Genomic DNA, 20702 nt, shown 5'->3' on the forward strand with positions numbered 1-20702 from the left:
GACCTGGGCTGTGTGAGTGCCACTGAAAATCAGCTCGGCGGCACGTGTGCCATAGGTTGCCTACCACTGGCTTATTGGAACATGTGGCTGATATGAACCAGACAAGCAGAACAATCTGCAGTGAGAGGATGTCCTGGAAATCTGGAACTGATCATAAACTTGCACTTAAGGTTGAGCCTGTGAGACTCACTGGGGGGCGGGGGGGGGGGGGGAGAGGAATTTACAGCTATGAGATTGCAAGGAGTGATAGAAACCTACACTGAAGCGGCTATCAGACTGTTAAGTAAGGGACACCTTGTGCATAGGCCCTGGGTTTATAAATCTTTTTTTGTGAGGCCCAAAGGTCAGGGGCTGAAGCCCCCAGCTGGAATGTAAGGGGCAAAGTCCCTACACTTGGAGGCCTGGGAGGGCGTGGGGGGGGGGGGGGGAATGAAGCCCCTGCCAGTAGGTGTAGCGTGACAGAGGTGTGGCTCTGCCAAATGTGAGTGGCATTGCAATCTTGTGTGCTAGGTCACAATGCCACTCAAATTTGGGATGAATGGGCAAGTAATCTTGGCTTCCTCCTTAGCAAAATTCTGGTTGTACCCCTGGTTCAAACATTGGGGGATCCGGCCCACTTCCCAGAATATTAGTGGGGCACGGGCCCCACAGGTCCATATAACTCAGTACCTATGACCGTGTCTCACATTCTCAACAGTGGGGCAAAACCCCAAACTGGTTGTGAGGGTCATGCTGCTGGGTCACACCCCATGAGTGGAGGGGGAAAATCATCAGTATTCTATGGTTGCTATCACAATGGTCAGGGGAAAGAAAGAGCAGCTCACTTCCTGCTGCCACTACTACTGCTGCCCTCCGCCTCCCATCCCCCAGCAGCTGTTTAACCCTCCCTCTTTCCCTCTCCCCCATCTGACTGGCACTCAGCTCTGGAGTAAGTGGAACTTCAAGAGGCCATGAAATTGATTTTGTAACATCTTGCAGTGACGCTGTCCAATAGCAGAGCCCTGTGCTGATTGAGGTGGAGGTGGGGTGTTAGCAGGGATGAAAAGAGAAGAAACCTTCCCCAGAAGCAACCTTCTACCTATTAGCCAGCAGCAGCTCCCATGCTGGCATTGCCCCGCCCAGAACCAATATCTCACCTGCCCACTAAGCACGAACCTCAAAACACTGACACATGAGTCCCCCAATCAGCCCCAGCTCCAGGAAACAAGTCTGCATACCCCAGCTTCCAGATGCAGACATAGTTTTTGGTAAAGGTTCAAATTACATAATCACAGGATTGTGGGATTGTGTGGGTGGCAGCAAAAAGATGCTGGTATATTTCGGATCCCTGGTGGAGGCAACTTGAGAACCACTAGTACAAATGACCTGATTGGTCTCTGACCAACAGAATCCCACTCCTCCTCTGTTGCAGAGAATATTGCAGTTAGCATTTCACCACTGGAAACCTGGGATAAAATATTGGTTAAAAATTATGTGAGTTGGTGTCTTTGATTCAGTCCTTAATAGTTTGATACATGTTATCTCTAAAATTCAGGATGAGCACAAATGATCAAGGCTTCATTGTCCCCCTTTCCACATAATACACCACAGTGGAGCCTGTCTGATGAGTAGATGAGCTTTCAGTTAGGTCCATTTTGTTCCTGGAGTAGGAATTTTCCTCATTTACAGAAAAACACTCTTGACTATTATGGTTCCCAACCTCCTCCTTTCACGCTGTAGCCAGATCACACTTGAGTCCAAAATATGTTGTAGGATTGATGTAAATATTTATTCTCTTGGTTCTTTGCTTCTTATGTCACCAAAGAAGAGGAGCAGGAATCTGACTATGGACTCCGCAAGGCTCCGTGCCCCAAGATATTATCTGATCCAGATGGGGGACTCCTGAGGTTTTCACTCATCCTGCATACAAGCACCTACACTTTTCACACCCTGGTGATTCTTAGGCATTTATGATATTAATATAACACTTGGTGGAATAATTCCTTTACCCCATCTGTCTAACTCCTCTCACCATCATTATCCCCACTCCTTCCTGCACTGATCTACTTACACAGGACATAGGTATGGGGCTTCTTCCAGGATAGAAAACTGATGTGAACATTTCCCCTCTTGCCCTCCTGGACAGTCCATTCTGAGGTGACACTGACTCTAGGCAGCAGTGGGATTTCTGTGTACAAAGTTCCTGCAGGGATAAAAGCTGTACAGATCTCCTGGGTCCCAGCTGGAGACCCATGCCAATGGGATGTTGACTGTTCTAAATATATAGGGGTCAACAGCACCCACATTAATAGTGTGACTTGCATTATCTAGCCTCCAGCAGGGACATGGAACAAAACCATATAACTCCTACCAGGTAAGTATTTTTGCAATAGCTGTTTTTAACTTTTAGTTGGTAGCTCAACTCCTTGCTCATCGACTCGGACGAGTGGCTTTCTATTTAACCTGCAATGTAGATTGACAATGAACTGTGAACCCCTATATGTTTTGAGACCTGGCTACCCTGAAAGACCATCTCTCTCCATATGCATTTTTGTGGCAGCTGAGATCAGATGATTCATATTTTGAGTCCTTTTGTATGAATTTATGCCTGGAGGCTGCTGGCAAGATTTACTCCGTGGAGAACAGTCAGCTCTGGGACTCACTTCCCACATTTATCTGTCAGATACCAAGACTGTTCTCCACCGAGGCCCAGAGTAAAACCCACCTATTTTCCAAGACATTTGTCTGTGTCAGGTCAAGGCATTTATTTATGCTTTGATCTACTATGTGGTTTTACTTAGCTAACATTGTTAGACTCAGTTGTTGGAATTGATGCATGTGTCCAGAGATGGCAGCAAAGGGGAACAATTAAAAAAAAAAATTAACTACAATAAAAAGTGTCAGCTAGAATTGTGAGGCCATGCAGGAAGTTGCTAGGGAATTCAGATAATTGCTGTTCCAACATGCTCCATAACACTTTCATAGAGGTAATCAAGCCACAGAGCTATTCTTAAATGGTTTTAAAGAGATGTTTTAATTTGCCTTCCTGTAGAACTGTCTAGATTTTCCATGAAGTGTTCTTTGTGAAATAATCTGCAGTGATGCCAGAATCTCCCCTTTGTTTTTGAGTCTTCATCAGCAGAAGTAATCTGCCTGTTGCTCCCTTAACCAGCTATCAAAGGTCCACAGCAGACCTTCTGCCTAGGTCACCAAGTACATGCTGTGGCTGGAAATCGGGAGTGAAATCCTGGTCCAGTTGAAGTCACTGGGAGTTCTGCCACTGACGACAGTGTGCCCAAGATTTCACCCCTGCTTTCCAAAATGTTTAAAATTCTCAACTGGGAAGAGGAGAGTTTGAGCTCTTAGCACTCTGGGGTGGGGTGGAAGTCAGCTTTACAAATGTTAATACAATGGGATGCATTTTGTTTGCTCACTCCAAATTCTGTTGTTAATTTATCACTACGGATACAAGTGGGAGTCACTGAAGTCTGTACTTTACCCCTATTATACTATGCCAAGAACTACCCTAATGTAACGTTAAGATTGACATTTTAACAGCACGAAGGTCAGTGAATTCAGAACTAAGGCCGACCCAGCATTGTTGCAATGTGACAGGATGCATGTATTGGCAGTGGAATGGATGCACAAGTTTCAGGGAAGGACAATGGAAATAGCTGCATGCTGGTGCACACCATTGTTTGGAAGCAGCTGGCTAGGGACCAACTATCAAAAGTCACTGAGAATATTATTATCATCATATAATATCATCTGCCAATGACTGGACCTCCTGATTCAGCATTTGCTAGTAGCACAATATGTCCCTGACTGTAACATTTAAAAATATGCTATATTAATTCCTTTTCTGGCTGTAAGTCACTCACATATGCAATAGCCTGACAATTACCCACACATTGCCCACCTCTCTCTTCCTTCCCAAACACTCGCTCTTCGTAAGCAACTACCTCTCATACTCACAACTCCTAGAGATCCAGCACTCCTCCTCTCACTCTGCTGTGCATCAAACACCCCGGCACCACTCGCTGTCAATTGCCCACCAAGGCTTACGCTTGTCACTTTTCTCTTTGTTTTGTTTCTTTCTCTCCTTCCAAAGTTTTCAGAGGCTGAGATCATTCCCTCTGTACTCCATTATCTCCTCACAAGACTTTCTTTCTGTATCTTCATCATAGTACCCATTTGAGGCTGTACATTATGATGCCAAGGTAAGTCACTCGGAGCCTAGACACTGACCACTCTTGGACACAGAGAAAAGCCTCAGTGCCCTGATACCAACTGCGTCTCAAGCCACAGAAATGCCCTTGTGCCTCATCCCTGACAATGTACAGTGGGAAGGAAATGCCTTGTTGCCCCCTTGCCATTTGTGCTGGGGTGCATGCTTGGGCTCCGTAACACTGTCTGGGCCTTCGGACGGTGGTTGTACCCTGATGTGCAGTCTCTGACATGCCCTTTTAGCCTCCAGCAGATGTGAAAGCCTGACATCACAGAGGCATTAAAGGTAAAAGTGTCCAGTATGTACTATTTGAGTATCATTTGTACTTTGGGGCTGAAGAAGAGGGAATTTGAAGTTTCTCTTTCCAGTTCCCTTCCTGGAGAAGAGCAAGAAGGATATGTCTGCTCTGTGCTTATAGCTTGGGTTCTGTTACTACTCCCTGTTCTTTGTTCCCTGGAGTTTGTCCCTCTGGCACCGGGGGGTGGGGGGTGGGAGGGGGGGAGGGGTAGATTCACATCAAAACTTAACGAACTCTCACTTTAACATTTAGGCACCTAGAAAATCACTGGGATACACAAAGCCTGATCTGGGTGCCTAAGCTCCCGATACAGTGAATGGAGGGAGATAGTCACCTCAGAATAGGATTCACAAAAGCCAGCACGCTAGGTTGCTCCCTGCCTAAATTAACTAATGGGAGCTGTGAGGGAAGTGTGCTAAGCCCCCTCCCGCTGTTTGGAGATTAGGTGCCCAAGTCCAGCCTGCAGGAAGGTGCCTCTTTTCACTTGGGATTCTCAGCAGAAACCCTGGCTTGACACTAGATATCTATGCCATTTTTGCAAGAAGCAGAAGTGTGGGGGAAGGGAGGAGAGAAAAAGCCCACCTCCCCCATAACATTTAGCCCAGGGGTTAGATATTCCCTTGGGATGTGGGAGACCCCTAGTTCAAATCCCCACCTCCAGCTGAGGGAGAGAAGGGATTTGAACAAGGATCTGTTACCTCTCTGTGAGTGCCTTAACTACTAGACTATGGGATAGATTTGGATAAATAATTTAAAAAGTCACTGGAGCGGGGGGACTGGATGCTGGGTTTCCTACCTCCCTGGTGAGTGCTCTAATCACCAGTCTACAGAGTCATTTTCATGCTTCTGTGTGCGCGCTCACTCTGGCCCAATAATTCTTTCATTATTTATCCACAATGGAACAGCTTCAGCAGGAGAGCCTGAGGGAGCCCCACACATAGCTCAGTGGCTAGGGCACTGGCCTGAGAGGTGGCAAAGCCCTGTTCAAATCTCTTCTCTCCCACTCAGGCAGAGGGAGGAGTTGAATCAGAGGTCTCCCAGGGGAGTACCCTAACCCCTGGGCTAAAAGTTACAAAGGAAGTCAGCCTCCTCCCACCTAGCCACTTCGTATAAGCTCATCTATAGGCACCTGATCCAGGAGCAAGCTCTGAGAATGCTTACCCGATTGGGTCCCCTGGGTAAGTTAGACACAGGAACACCTGTCTTCTGGTGTGCGAATGGCTTTGGGGATTAGGTGGGGTCCTGATGCCTGGAGGGAAGCAGCAGTGCGCGCAGGGCCGGCTCCAGCTTTTCTGCCGCCCCAAGCGGCAATATATATATATATATATATATATCAGTACAAGATATGACCTCACCCACCTTGTGTTGTTTCCCTTAAAGTTACCAGTCACTTTTGAAAATTTAGGCCACAGCATTTAATAGGGATGAAACTAGGCCCCGTCCTTCCTTCTTCTATAAAATCAGATGGAGTTAAGCCTATCCTGACTACTCCTACAACCAACTTCTCAAGCCATTGCTCCTTCGAATGGCATCTAGTAGGTTGGTTGATTGGTTGATTTTTTTGTACTATTATTTATATTACAATAGTGCCATGAGGGCCCATAATCTCTACAGTAGTCTAGTCTCACTCTGCACCCATATTTCTGCAATATTTTATTATCACATGAGTTGAACGGTGACATACTGCAGAGCATGTCAGTAGTTGCAGGGTAAAGGAGAATCATTAATTCAGAGAGAGGGTGTAATCCGCACACACCTTGAATATGAGGGATTATTTTCTATAGCGCAATCCTTGATGGATAGAAGTAAAATGTACAGAGAGATGACAGGCAGAGTAGAAGAAAGTCTGCTGCAATTACCAGACTGCTCATTCCTGAATCACAGCTTCACATGGAAGCAGCCCTCATATGCATTTGGGGAACAAGTGTAGAACTTTGCAAGTACCATCCTTCCTTCACATGAGCGGCTGTTGGCATATTTCTTTCCCCCAGCCACATTGTCTCATGGTAGATTGGTCACTCTTCTGTAGTGCTATCTTGCTCCTCTCTGCCTGGCAGGGTGAGTTTTCTCTGGAATGTGTGAAAGAGGTTCTCAAACTCTCCCTGTGCCTCATTGCTGTTCAATTCTCATCTGTGTTCTGACTGAGCTGGCCTTAGAGATCACAGATCTCCAACCAAGGGTAGTCAATAGGTGGACTGCAGTCCAAATCCGGACCGCCAGATGCTTTTCAGTGGATCACAGGGGCAGAGACGATGTGTGGGTGGGGCATGCAGGGTTACGTGCTCCCCCCCGCCCAGAACCTTTCATCTATGCCTCCCTCCCACTAGCCACAGCTATGTGTTGCCTCTGTGTACAGGCTTAAGCTGAGTTGGGGCTGGAGCCATGTGGAGCAGTGCTTGTGCTCCCAGCAGCCCTGGAGCTCACTGCTATGTCCCTTGTCCCTGTGTGGTCTCCAGAGCCCCCCCACCCATGAGCAGTCCCCAGAGCCCCTCACTCACCCTGGCTTCATTCCCTCTGCCCCTGAGTGGTCCCTGGAGCCCCCCACCCTGGCCTTATGGAATATCTGTGTGAGAAGGAGATCCTACAACCCAGGAGTGGTTCCCTCAGGTGCTCAAGGGGGAGGAAGCAGGGGCAGCTGGATCCAATTAATTTGCTAGCAGTTTGCTAGTAGGAAAACCAAGCAGAAAGAAACCAACTTCTCTAGAGAGAAACAACTCTTTGTCCTGGCTTCAAATTGTATGTATTCTGTTAGTGATTTGGTTTGTTGTAAAAGTAGCCCAGAGGGCTGGAGGCCCTTTATCTGGAAAGAGTTTCCTGGGTGTTTGGCTTTTAGAATCAACTCCCCTTTTGCTCCAATGGGGAGTTTTTCTCACAGTCTGTCTCCTGTGGGTGGGGTGGGGAGGTTTCTTATCTCCTCCCATTGCCTCTTGTAAGGGCATGCGGTTCCCTCCTTTGTGTGCCCTCCCTGTTATTTTGTTAACTATAAATATGTACAAAGTCCCCCCCAAATCCACCTCTACCTCTTTAGGAGGTTACTTTGGCCTCTGTCTCACAGTTAAATTTAAGTTAGGCCATGTAGGTTTAGGGTTTATTTAATCTGACTTTAGTTTATTTTTAGGAAATTATTTTTTTAAAGGAGTAAGAATTTAATTTTTCCGAATGGCTTTAAAAATGCTTTTCTAGGTTGATATAAATGAGCTCCAAAGATCCATTCTTCCTAACTGAGCTCCCAGACAGGGGGGAGAGCCTTCTAGAGTCTACCAACCCCCCTGCACCCACCCAATGTGACATATTTGCAGTAATGTTAGTGTGCAGTTAAACCAAACATTCTCAATTATTTTGTTTCCATTTAGTATTTGTGTAGTACATCTTATAAACCACTAGAGGGGACTACCAAACCAGGAAACAATAACTGTTGGCTGTACAACAAGGTGTTTGAATGACACCAGAGTTTAGAAGGGAGAGAAATGCAAAGTTCAGCTTCTGAGATATGCTTATCATGGCATCTTCTTGCTCAGCCAGAAAGTGATTTTCCTTTTACTTCACCTGGTACAACTCCTGTCTATGGACTGCAGTGGTCCTGGTCTGAGTCTTGGCTCTGTTAATAGAGTGCTGGGTGTGTTGGTTGCATGATGAATACATGGAGACTATTCATCAGAAGGAGAATCTGCTGATTTGTTTCAGACTGATTCTTGCATTTGCTGATGACAGCAACCCTAGACCCAGGATAGCTTTGATGGGGATAGGAGATGCTGGGAGCAGGAGTCATGATGCGAATGCATGGGAAGGGGGCAGAGAAAGGCAGAAGGGACTCTGGCAGATGGGACAAGTGGAGTATGGGGAGATGACTCTCTACATGTAGTGGGAGAGTTATTAGAAAAACTTTCTCCTGCCTTACCTGACATGAATCCGATCTGCAAAATGATTGGTTTTGATAAACCACAGTGTTACCAAAGAGTTGCTGTTTTCTATCTTAAGAACTGAAATAACTAACACTAACAGAAATGTTTTGGAGCTGGTACTAGCAGCTAAAATGGGGATGGCTCCTTTAGTTTCTCTGACCGATCTCAGAGGACAGCACAAGCTACACCTGCTCCAAAAGGCATCTTGTGCTGTGTACTACAAGCTTTGATCTTGTCATTCCTTGACATATGATACTTGTAGGAGAATTAGAGCAGAGGTACAGGCTGCAATGCCTTTAGCTTGCTGAGAATACCCAGCTTGACATCTTCAACTCTTCTGCCCATGTTGGTGTGGGTGAGCATCTTACCTAGCATCTCAGTGCAATTGTTCAGAGAGGAGGGCTAGCTTGCAGGTTGGGGGAAGCAATGAGAAGAAATGATGGAAGTGAAATCACTCCCGGGATTGAAGGAGTGAGTTTGTTGTTTGTTACTCAGATAGAGTGAAGGTCTTGTTAAGTAGCAGCAGTAGAGGAGACTGCTTTTTTTCTCTCTGAGCTTGTGTGGAAGGATAGGGCCCTTCTTTTGAAAACGGGCCTTACCACTGATGTTCATGCTTGTGCGTTACACGGGGCTGCATGTTACAGGCGCTGCCTGTAGGTATCCGCGTGGAGTTCAAGATGCAAAACCCTAATTGGTTTTGGAGCTGGTTACTTGAGACACTGCTTCTTCCCATACCAGACCACTGCAGTTGTGCTCAGCAGAGGTGCTCAAAATGGAGCTTCCTTGATTTAGACAAGGGAGATGCTAGCAAGGAGGTGTTCTCTGAGAGCAGGTCCTTAACTTGGGAGTTCCTTTCCCTGCCTTGCTCTGAGACAGTTCAGACCTCTTGGTCTTTAGGAGATTTGGCAAAAGTCATCTGTTTTCCTGGGGCTTGGGGGAAGGAGGGGTATGGAGAGAGATGGTACTCATGGGTAGAGGGGAGCAGTGCCTGGGCTTGTCTTTCATACTTTGGTTGGTTACTTTCCAGTTTGGTGAGGAAAGACTGCTGGTTTTATCCTTGGTGGTGTGATTGGGTTTATCAAAGGCCAAAAGCAGTAAGGCTCAGAGCCTCAAGTTATTTAGGTGCCCAACTCCCATTGAAATCAATGAGAGGCATCTAGTGGGGTTTTCAAAAGCACCTATCTGCATCATTATCTATAATATCTTTTTTAAGAAAATCAGGCCCTGAAAGCTTTGAAGAGGAGCTCCATTCTAATATGTACACCGAAATACATAAACATGAAAATATGCATTGATGGGAAGGAAGCAGTAGAACTCAAGTGGCCAGGGGAATCTTATAGATTGTGGGGTCTGATCTGCAAAGCTATTCACTGCCAGATTGCTGTGGTAAGACAGCAGAGATGTTACAGGGATCTTTCTGGGTCCATTGATGCTTTTTATTTTTTTTTAATAGATTCCCAGGTCAAACAGGACCACTGGGATCCTCTAGTCTGACCTATTTAATGTATGCTATATAGAACGTCCCTGAATTAATTCCTGTTTGAGATAGAGCATATCTTTTTAGAAAAACATCCAGGCTTGATTTAAAATTTTTCAGTAATGGACAATCCACCACAACTCTTGGCAAACTGTTCCAATGATTAATTATCCTCCCGGCTAAAAATTTGTGCCTTATTTCCGGTCCGAATTTTTCTAGCTTCAACTTCTGGCCACTGGATCTTGTCATACCTTTGTCTGCTAGGCCAAAGAGCCATCTATCAAATCTCTGTTCTGCATGGAGGTATTTAAAGATTGTGATGAAGTTGCCCTTTAACCTTCTCTTTCTTAAGCTAAATGGATTGAGCTCCTTGCCCTATGGTGTTACTCATGTTTTCCAATTCTTAATTGTTCTTGGGGCTCTTCTCTGAACTCTCTTCAATTTATCAACATCCATCTTGAATCGTGGACACCAGAACTGGACACAGTATCCCAATTGTGGTCGCACCAATGTCAAATACAGAGGTAAAATAATCTTCCTTCCCCCACACCTTATTCCCCTTGTTATACATCTAATGATCGCATTCGCTCTTTTGGCCACAGTGTCAAACCTAGAGCTCACGTTTAGCTTATTAATCACCAACCCCCCCCGCCCCCCCGAGTCCTTTTCAGAGTCACTGCTTCCTAGGAATGATTCCTCTGTCCCGTATATGGTCTGTGTTATTTTTCCTAGATGTACGACTTTATATTTGGGTGTATTGAATTGCATATTGTTTGCTTGAATCCAGCTTACCAAGTGATCCAGATCTCTCTGTATCACTGACCTGTCCTCTTCATTGCTTACTGCTCCCTCAATCTTTGCATCGCCTGCAAACTTTATTAGTGATAGATTTTTATGTTTTATTCCAGGTCATCAATAAAAAATGTTAAATAGCACAGGGCTAATAACTGATTCCCGTGGGACTTAGATAAACCCACACCCGTTCAATGATGATCTCGATTTACACTTACATTTTGAGACCTATCCATCAGCCAGTTGTAATCCATTTAATGTGTGCTATGTTCATTGCATATTGTTCTAGTTTCTTAATATGCCATGTGGTACCAAGTCAAATGCCTGTCAGAGGTCTAAGTATATTACATCCACACTATTAACTTCAACCAAACTAGCCATCTCTCTTTAAAAGAAAAAATCCAGTTTTTCTATTTTCCATTAATCTGTGTTGATTGGCATCAATTATATTATCCTCCTTTCATTCTTTATTAATCAAGGTCCTTATCAGCTATTTCATTATTTTGCCCAGGACTGATGTCATGCTGACAGGCCTATAATTACGCAAGTCATCCTGTTTACTCTTTTTTTAAATTTGAAACAAAATGAGCCTTCTTCCAGTCCTTGAACTTCCCCAGGGTCCTAAAACTTACTGACAATCAACATTAATGGGACAGAGAGCTCCTTTTAAAACTCTTGGAGGCAAGAATCTGGGGACCTGTTGATTTAAACATGTCTAACTTTAGTAGCTGTTTAACATCCTCCTTAGTTACTGTTGCATATTGGCTTTAGATACCTTCTGAATCATTTAAAAAAAAATCTTTGAGAGTCCATTTTTATATTCTGGAGGATCTTGTTGGATCGCTCTGTGGACTAGTTTTAACTCTTTAAAAAACTTCCTGTACAATATTTTGTCATTTTTGGACCATGTTTGGTGGTCCTCCTCTCACAGGAGAGGGTGACTACAACTGAGTCTCTCTCCCACTCTCCTGGGAAGGTGGGAAGGTGCAAAGCTCCCCAGGTGTAGCAGAGCGGGGCTCTTCCCTGAACTCCTTGCCGAGCATGCAGAGGTTGCCCTTTGTAAGGTCCACACCTTCAAAAACATGTCAGAGCCCTCAATCTATTGTACTAGATTGTCATCCTTGTGCAGTGATTCCTCCATTCACTGCACCCTTTGGCTCTTTCTGAGCCATTGATAACTGAAGCAGTGAGATGGCGCTTGTAGAAATAGCATGGCCAGTGCAAAGATGCCCCTGGTTTAGGTGCAGTTTTAGATTTCAGGGAGACTACTCAAAGAGAAAGGTACTGCTCAACCTTAGTGAGTGTGTGTGTGGGGGAATCTAGCTCAAATTGAATAATCTGCTTCTTTCCTTTTGGAATTTCTCATCTTCCCAGATTATTTATATCCCCTTTCACAGCATGTCCACTAATACTTAATCCCCCCTCAGCCCCTGTATACTCTCCTGCCCTGTGCAAGTTCTACCCTCTCTCATCCTTTGCCATCGCTTTTCCTTGATTTCCTACCCTACTTCATCCCCCTAGAGGCTCTTTAAAATGAGCTCTTTTAGTCTAATTATATGAAATAAAATGAAATTAATGTTTCTATTTAAAACGACTCTCTTGCCTGCTCCATTGTGCACATTTGCTGTGGGTGGGAACAGTCAGAACTAGGAGCAGGGTAAATGGAAGGGCTGGATCACAGAAATGTTACTCAATTTTATATTTCATTGAATGTGGGGAGAGCTCAAGTTTTTCTCTCTCCAAGCTTCGGCCTGCAATTGAAAGTGTGTTTTCAATAATTTCTCATAACTTCAGTTGAGGGGGGTGGAGGAAATCAGAAAGCAAAGCGAGTTTGGTTCTACAGTACAATGTTTTAGTTCCACATCTAGTGAACTGGAGACCTGTGTAGGTTAGGGCAGGAGAGGAAAATAATTGTTATGTGATTCTGTCCCATAACACACACTATTAGCTGCACTGTCTATCCTGGACCTCTTCAGAAGATTGTGTGCATGCTGCCTATCATGTCCAATGCAGATGAGTATTTGTCCTGGCTTAGAATTCCAGCATAATCTGGTGTTGGATCTGCCTATCTCTAGGGGTGCTAATATGGGGGAAGACTTTTCAAAGGCACAAATGGCATTCAGGCACCTAGTTCTCATTGGTTTTTAATGGTAGTTAGGTGCCTAAAGGCCATTTATGCCTTTGAAATTATCCTCTGTGGTCTGTACCCAGGCCTGTGGGAGGCCTGCAGATCACAGCACTTAGGAAGCCCTAGGCACACACAAACAATGGACTAGCTGGGGCTGGTAGTGTCATCTGGAAGGATGCAGTAAGTAAAGGTGCTAAGTGTAGTGGTGCCTCTGAACGGGATGAGGAAGGTAGAGCTCCTCTGTGACGGCTGGTCTAGCTCCCTGTTCAGTTCTCTGGAGATGCAGGCTGACCTGGAGTGGGCCTGCGTGGCTCGTACAGAAGTGCAGTGAAGTCAAGGAAGCTCCTTTGTGGCTAATGGATCTCATTAGGAGACTCCTGCTGAGCCTCTCTCTCCCTCTTGCCACCTTCCCCTTTTCCTTGATTCGCCTCATAATAGGGTGGATCGATTTAATCATAATTTCAATCACCAAGTGGAAAGTCTTGATTTAAATCATCGATTTTAAGCCATATTTCCACTTGACTTCAGTTATTTTCTAAAGAAAGGTTCATTCTCATTGGTTGGTAGAATTATTAAAATATGTTGATTTTTCAACTCAATAGAGCCTTTACCCTAGCTGTGGTACATCTTTTTGCTACCTAGCAGGGAACACTATAACTACATAGGTTTATTCAAGGAATTGTATAGCTTAATATTTTCAGATTCTTATTAATTGTACATTTTTTTAGTATACTATAAAATGGTGAATGATAATTCTCTAGTAAATAAACAATAACTTTGTGCTCATGATTTGTGTCAGGCTACATTAGGATGGAAACTGGAATGTAATTGAACACAAAACAGCATATAAAATATATTTTATTAAACAAAACAACCTTAAATGTTTTGGATACATAAACTTCTCATCAAAACACGTTTACAGCTAAATGATTTATTAAACGGAAGGATTAACTGTAGTTAGTGAATTAAATTGGTTATTTGGGGTCAGCATTGGCAAATTTTCAAATATGCCTAAGTGAAAGTGACTGGAGCTTAAGGTCCTACTTGCCCAAGTCTCTTGAAAATGAGACCGTTTCCTAAGTTACTCTAGACGAGTGGATCCCAAACTTGTTCCACTGCTTGTGCAGGGAAAGCCCCTGGTGGGCCGGGCTGGTTTGTTTACCTGCCGCGTCCGCAGGTTCGGCCGATCGCGGCTCCCAGTGGCCGTGGTTTGCTGCTCCAGGCCCATGGGAGCTGCTGGAAGTGGCGCGGGCCGAGGGATGTACTGACTGCTGCTTCCCGCAGCCCCCATTGGCCTGGAGCAGCGAACCACGGCCACTGGGAGCCGTTATCGGCCGAACCTGCGGACGCGGCAGGTACACAAACCGGCCCGGCCCACCAGGGGATTTCCCTGCACAAGCGGCGGAACAAGTTTGGGAACCACTGCTCTAGACTGTCTTTCAAACTTTTCAACTAGTAGATCTTATCCTCTCCTGCCTTACTTTTATTCATAGACTTTGACAAGATTTTCTGTTGTTTTTTTTCTCCAACTCCCAATTGATTTTTCAGTTTGGAATGAATGAGTCCAAATGAAGAAAATATTTTTTCTGTACCTGCAGAAGAGGCTACTGCTGTCTAAAGCTGGTTGAGCACTTCATCAAATTCTGGTTCCAGGCGCTTAGCTAGTGATTTCTACCAGTTCAGTGGTGTGACTTTCTTTAAGCCATCATCAGCAAACATGTACCCCTTGAATGGTTCACCTCCATCCCTGAAATGTATTATTGTTGGTATGATTGGTGATACCCCATGTCATAGCAGCTGCTGCTTCTTCAGCTGTTACATATATACCCTGGTAATTGGCAAGAAAATGAAGAGGAGTAAGTACTTGATCCATTTGCTTCTTTACTGACTGCAATTTAACTTTGTTGTGGGGTATTTCTTTCATTCATGTCTCAAAGTTCTTTCCAAATTTTAAGAACTTCAGCAATATAGCAGCAGTCTTTCTACAGTTTGTTTAAGGCTATGGAAATAGGTATCTGTATATTCAGTATATCATGTATATTCTCTTTAGTCTGATGTTGACTACTTTGGTCATCAGTTTTGTCACGATTTTCTTCACAAATTGTCATCAGAATAGGCCAATTCTTAATAAATAGCTCAAAACAGTCAACCACTGAATTCCATTGTACATCATGGGGGAGAATTAGTTTAGATCCTCCTGTTCTTTTTGCTGAAGCGAAGTGGTGGTGATGAGAATATTTTGCAAATTCAGCAACGTTTTCTCTTATTCCCGGAGTTGTACTTAAGTCTTTGGCTAAAAGATGCATCAAATGAGCACTGTACCCATATGTTGTGCGTTTCAGGTTTCCTTCATTATCTTCTAGATTTCTTTTAATCTTTGCTATGTTTGCAATATTGCCCACGACAAAGGTACACACTTGAATTTTTTGTTCAGTTTATCAATTTTACTGCTGCTTAAATATTCTGCTGAATGGGCATTTCCTGATGGATCAATTGTTTCTGTAAGATAGACAACTCCATCTTTGTTGCCACTCAAGCACAGACTACTGGATCATTATGTACGTTGCTCCACCCATCAAAACTTTAATGGATTTCCTGTCAATATTTATTGCACATTATTCAATTTACTTCTTATAGATTGTATCCAAGAACCTTCCAGCAATGTCTGCTCTGTTGGGTGGAGCGTTGACTGGTCATAATGAGCGAACCTTGTCATGAAAAGTTTGTTCTGAACAAGACAAAAAAGAGGATGTGTTGCAAAAGTGAACTGAGCAATCTTTTCATCTCTGGAGTCTTGCTGGAATTTGCTGGTCCTGATTATGAGCTCATCTAGGGTGTTGCTGGATGATGATGAAAGGCTGTGTGGTGTTTTTTGTTACAGGTAATTTACTGTCTGACAAATGTGAAGTTGCAGCGCTACTGGTGGTGCCGGCAGATGACTCTGAAGTTACAGACATTGCAGATGATGGACATTCGTAGCCCCTCATGTGTAACCTGGACTCTGAAAAATATGGTAAAAAAAGACACTGTCACTCCCTTAGTATTACTCAGTGCACTGCTTTTAAAAAATGAGATTGTAAATGACAGACTCCTCTTACTGCAGCTATTTATACTGCTGTTGAAGCAATACAATTAATTCTAAACCCAGTTTTATGTTGAAAATAATTAATCTAGCATAAGGATTATTTAGATCTGTTTAAACCCGTATCTCTAGCACCATACCAAACAGCTTGGAAAAAAACCACTTTTTAAATATAAAAATTTGTAAGTGCCTAATAAAACTTTACTATTAAATAGGAAATCTTCACCTAGGATGATCGCTATATTGTGAAATAAAAAAATCACTTCAGAAGTCCAGCAGTATCTGTAAAAATGTAATTGATAAATACTCCCACAACAAATGAACGTACCAATTATATTTTGAACACACACATTTTGAAGTTCAGAAGTAAGTAATCACCCAAAACACAAATGTATCATTTGGCAGCATAGTAAGACATTGGGGGGGGGGGGGGTCATCCATAAGAATGGTGCAAAATGTTTACTAACCAGTTGATCCAGATAGTTCAGACCTGTCCACGTTGTCATCTTCAAAGTCACTGCCTCTTGAAGAGCATTTTTCATAATGTTGTTTTATTCTGACAACCAGGCCTTGCAGCTCTTTCTTGCACTGCTTACATTTGACACATGTTCCTTTTTACCCAGAGGTACAGGAATTTCTTGAAAATATTCCCAGATAGGTCTTTTTTTATGACCTCCACCCATGGCAGGTTTTTTCCTTCAAGTTCCCAGGTGTTGAAATCAACACTAGAGGCTGCGCTCTGAAGAATGTTGTCTCTTCTTCCCATGGTGTCCTGCTTTGGCACCAGTTTTGCTCCTTGCTGGTTGCGCCCTCTGCTCCTGCTCCCTTGTTACAGAACTCCTCTGCCCCCAGAAAAACACAAGAACTACCAGCAATCCAAGGCTTCTGCCCGTGTAACCTACATGCCTTTTGCACTGCAGTATTTGCATGTGCAGGCATGCAAGGAGGCAGAACAAGGCCATTTACTTGCAGTGACCAAAGCCACCCAGACACAAGGGCTGGTAGTTACTGAGCAATCAGTGTTTTTCCATGAGCTGGAGAGTAAGTGTCCATGGTGGTTGGAGTAAAAAAATTTGTAATTTATGAACTGAGCCAATCAGAGCTCAGGTAGGGAGACGCAGTAAAATAGGAATGAGACCACGCAGCTGGGCTAAATGGATGATCCTGTTGGTGCCTCCTGAAGTAAGAGGCTGTGTCCCAATGCCTGTGATGACATTGCCAATTTCTTGCACCAGTAGCACTGCCTCTGGGTCCCCTAGCAGATCAAGCCCTTTATGAAAGACCTATTGTGCCATATTTATAGAGCTTTGTTTCACAAGTTTAGATGTTTTCCCCTGATTTTTTCTTTATTTAGACAAGCAGACTTTTCAGGCAACGTTTTTGATACAGGCTCATGGGCTCAGCATATTTTTTTATTTAAATGTCATCAGAAATTACAAGTAGAATAGGCCTCAACCCATTTTGTATTGAATTCAGGTTTCATTTGAAAGAGGTTTATTTAAAAAAAAAAAAGTATAATAATTTAAATCTTTTCCCAAAAAATGGATCTTTTAAAAATCCATCGTGCCTATACACGGAACTTGGTTAAGTGCGATACTGTGGCCTCTTCACAGTGCTGTCCTGCTCTCTCCCAAAAGTTGGGTATATCAGCCACAGGGCTTTCCATCTCTTCCCTGACTTATGTAGCCCCTGCCCTAATCCTGACTTCCCTCCTTCCCTCTATTAATTCTATAAACCCACACTAAATCTTGGGTTCGTTCTCTTGCTCTCTCTCTCTCCAGTGTATGTGTGTGTCATTGCTCTGTGCACTATGGTACATGGTTTAAGGATGCACAGACTGCAAGCAACCCATCAGGGCTGCTATTTAAATAGCTTTTGTTGCACCTCCTGGCATAGTCAATTCTCTCAGTACACCTGGTGCAGACCTTTAACATTTTCAGGAGTTCACAGAGACATCTAACTGGGTGCCTATGCTCAAGCAATTGGCTGCTCAGTTACCTTGGGTGTGGACCAGTCACCGTTTTTGAGCCTCCTGGTTGGCACCCAAGTGACTATTTGCTGTTGTCCAAGCTTTTGAAAATGTTGGGCATTAAACTTTCCTTTTCTCTGTGCTTTTTCGCTCATCTTCTAAAATGGAGATAATAGTTACCTACTTCAAAGGGAGGCAGTGAGGGTTGGTTAGTTATTTATTTCTTCAGTGCATTGATATCATACAGTGAAATTATGGGGAGATCACAGACTCTCTCAATAGTTGAGGTTGCAACAATCTCCTAATGTAAAGTTCAGCTTTAGCTGCAATAGATTGCTTGCCTGGAGAATTGATTTGAAACATTGGAAATGATCAGATTTAACCTGAAGGCAAATGTGGAAGAAAAATCCACCAAACTAGTCTTGAGATACAGGTCATTTAAAAAAAAAATAGCCTAATTTGAATTTTGTATTTCATGCTTATTTGTCTTTCCCCATGTTTAGAACTGTCCGGCTGCTTTACTACCACTTCAGATTCTTCAGCATTGTGCCCCTTAAATTGCATACTGTTTCATCTGAAGAAAATAGGTTGTAATTAGTGGTGGTTTTTGTTGAGGATGGCTAGAGACCCCACTTTGTTCCCACTGCTTCAGGATCTGTATGCGTGTGTATGTGAGTGAGAGAGAGAGAGAGAGAGAGCATGTTGTCTTCCATCAGCTGTTTGCAGCATAGAAAGAACTCGAGACCTCCTATGGCTGATCTTTTAGCTCAATTAGTTGAGGACTGTTCCTTGGAGCACTGTAATATAATGGAAACTAATTTTAACTAGTGTGGCCACTAGCAGGCACCACTAATTAGGTGCAGCCGTCAAATGTTGGGATGTTGTCAATGAAGATCTAGATATTGCAAAAATTGTCTACCACTGGTTATGTCCTAAAGCATGAAGATTCAAGTGTAATTAGAAGAACTAATAATTGTTTAACTAGTGCTATAAAAAGGAGTAACTGCTGTTTTTAAAAAGCTAAAGCATAAAGATTAACTTGAGTTTCAGTGCAATGGATATGTAGAAAGAAGAAAGCAATGTTTAATTTTGGGATGACAAGTTATTATGCACTTATAAGCCATCTTGGGCTATAAGTGGAGAGGAGAACACATTTGCTAATACTCTTCATTTTTTATGTAGCAATTTCTTATATCTTCAGAACTGGAGCTAAAATATACCTTCCCTAAAACATGGATTCAACTGATTTGAACTATTATTGTATTAAAAATATCACCACTCAAGTAACTGATGTGAGTCACCACTTAAATACTTTTTTTTTAGCATTACTCTGTCTCAAGAATTTTAATATGCAGTTAGTATGTCAGCTATTTAACTAACAAAGCCAACTGTTCTTTTATCTAAAAATGTTTCTGTTGGAAATGTCTTCAGGGGCTCTAAGGTTTATATTTGAAACAAAAATTGATTTGAACATAAGAGGTAGGGGAAGCCTCTTTTTTTGAGACTCCAGATTCAATAAGATCGTGCTAGTGTTGTTACTTTGCTCTGCTAACAGTATTGACTTGCTCAGCTACAAGTTTTGGAACCAGATAATTTTGACACAGATGAGTTTCAGTTTAATGCAGCATTATTCATACCAACGTTACTGACTTCCTTCTGCACCATTTTATATGATCAAGATCTGTAACCTGGTGCCTCTTGGCAAAACTGTGCTGCGTCAAGTTTTCCAAGTCTTGAAAATCTCCTACTGTGTCATATAGCCCCAGCCCCCGGAGTCAGGTGGCTACACAAGAGAATCAAATTTCACTTCCAAAAATATTTATAGCCCTCATGGCTGCGCAAAAAACATGAAAACGTGACCTAAGTGCACCCTGTGGTTGGCAACAGTGGAAGGCTTAGAACTTGGATCTAACTATGCCCCATTATTCAGAGACCAGTCCCACACTGGCTCATGTGGTGCATTGGGGGGCTTTGCATACCCACAGCCAGTGCATGAAGAAACAGTCCAAGACCAAATCTCTCCGTCTACCCTCTGCACCATGTCCTAACTTACCCCTCTGCTTCTCAAATGCGGGGCCATAATGGCAAGAAGGGGGTCTGATGTGGACTGAATCTGGGGACATCGGTGGGCAAACTTCTTTGTAACATATCTGTGTCAGCAGGGACCGATCCAGGGTTAGGTACACGTGTATTCATGTATAATTTGAGGTGGGGGTGGGGTGGGGGTATGTGAATGTGATTCATTGTCTTTGTTTATGGCTGCCCAGAAAAAACTGCCTCTGCACTCTGAGCTTAAGGAAGTGGCACAAGGCTAAAAGAATGGGATGCCCTACACAGTCCTGGTCCCTAGAATTCAATGGGTTTGCTGCTTTGGCTGTTGCATTAAATATTTTCCTTTAATCTTTACAAGGTTTCTAACCATTCTTTTCACATACCCTGTATAGGGAAAAAGGACTCTTCCCTCACACCTCTACAACCAGGGTTTTACACTGTCATCGTAACATGGACTGCAAAGACTGAGTAAATAAGTGTATTCTAACAGGTATAATATGTTGAGTTTGGAGTTGCCTGTTAAGTGATTTTCTTCTCATTGTTACAAAGATGGCACTGTTAATATTGCAAATAACTGGCATTAAGAGTTTAGAGGATGGCTGCAGATCCTGATTGTCCAAAAGCACACTCTGATTGGATGGGTGTGTCTCTAGATGCAGTTGTGCCCCAGCTCACAGTGGTCTACAAGTGAGACCTTATCACTAAAATAAACATGCACACACATCTTCATGCCCATTATAAGCTGGGCCAGGGGGCCATTCAGGGAGAAAATGAACAATAAAGCAACCTGGGGAG

General features: G+C 43.4%; 1 long non-coding RNA gene across 1 annotated transcript in view; it reads left to right on the forward strand.

The window, feature by feature from the left end:
- The first annotated feature begins 7024 nt into the window (after window positions 1-7024).
- The window catches only part of LOC135976980 (uncharacterized), a 33334-nt gene continuing 19656 nt past the window's right edge, over window positions 7025-20702 (forward strand). The window contains exons 1-2 of the long non-coding RNA XR_010594272.1: window positions 7025-7241; window positions 15686-15817. This is a non-coding gene — a long non-coding RNA (uncharacterized LOC135976980). The remainder of the gene's footprint in view (window positions 7242-15685; window positions 15818-20702) is intronic.

This window comes from Chrysemys picta, chromosome 1 (assembly GCF_011386835.1).
Source record: "Chrysemys picta bellii isolate R12L10 chromosome 1, ASM1138683v2, whole genome shotgun sequence".
Taxonomy (NCBI): Eukaryota; Metazoa; Chordata; order Testudines; family Emydidae; genus Chrysemys; species Chrysemys picta.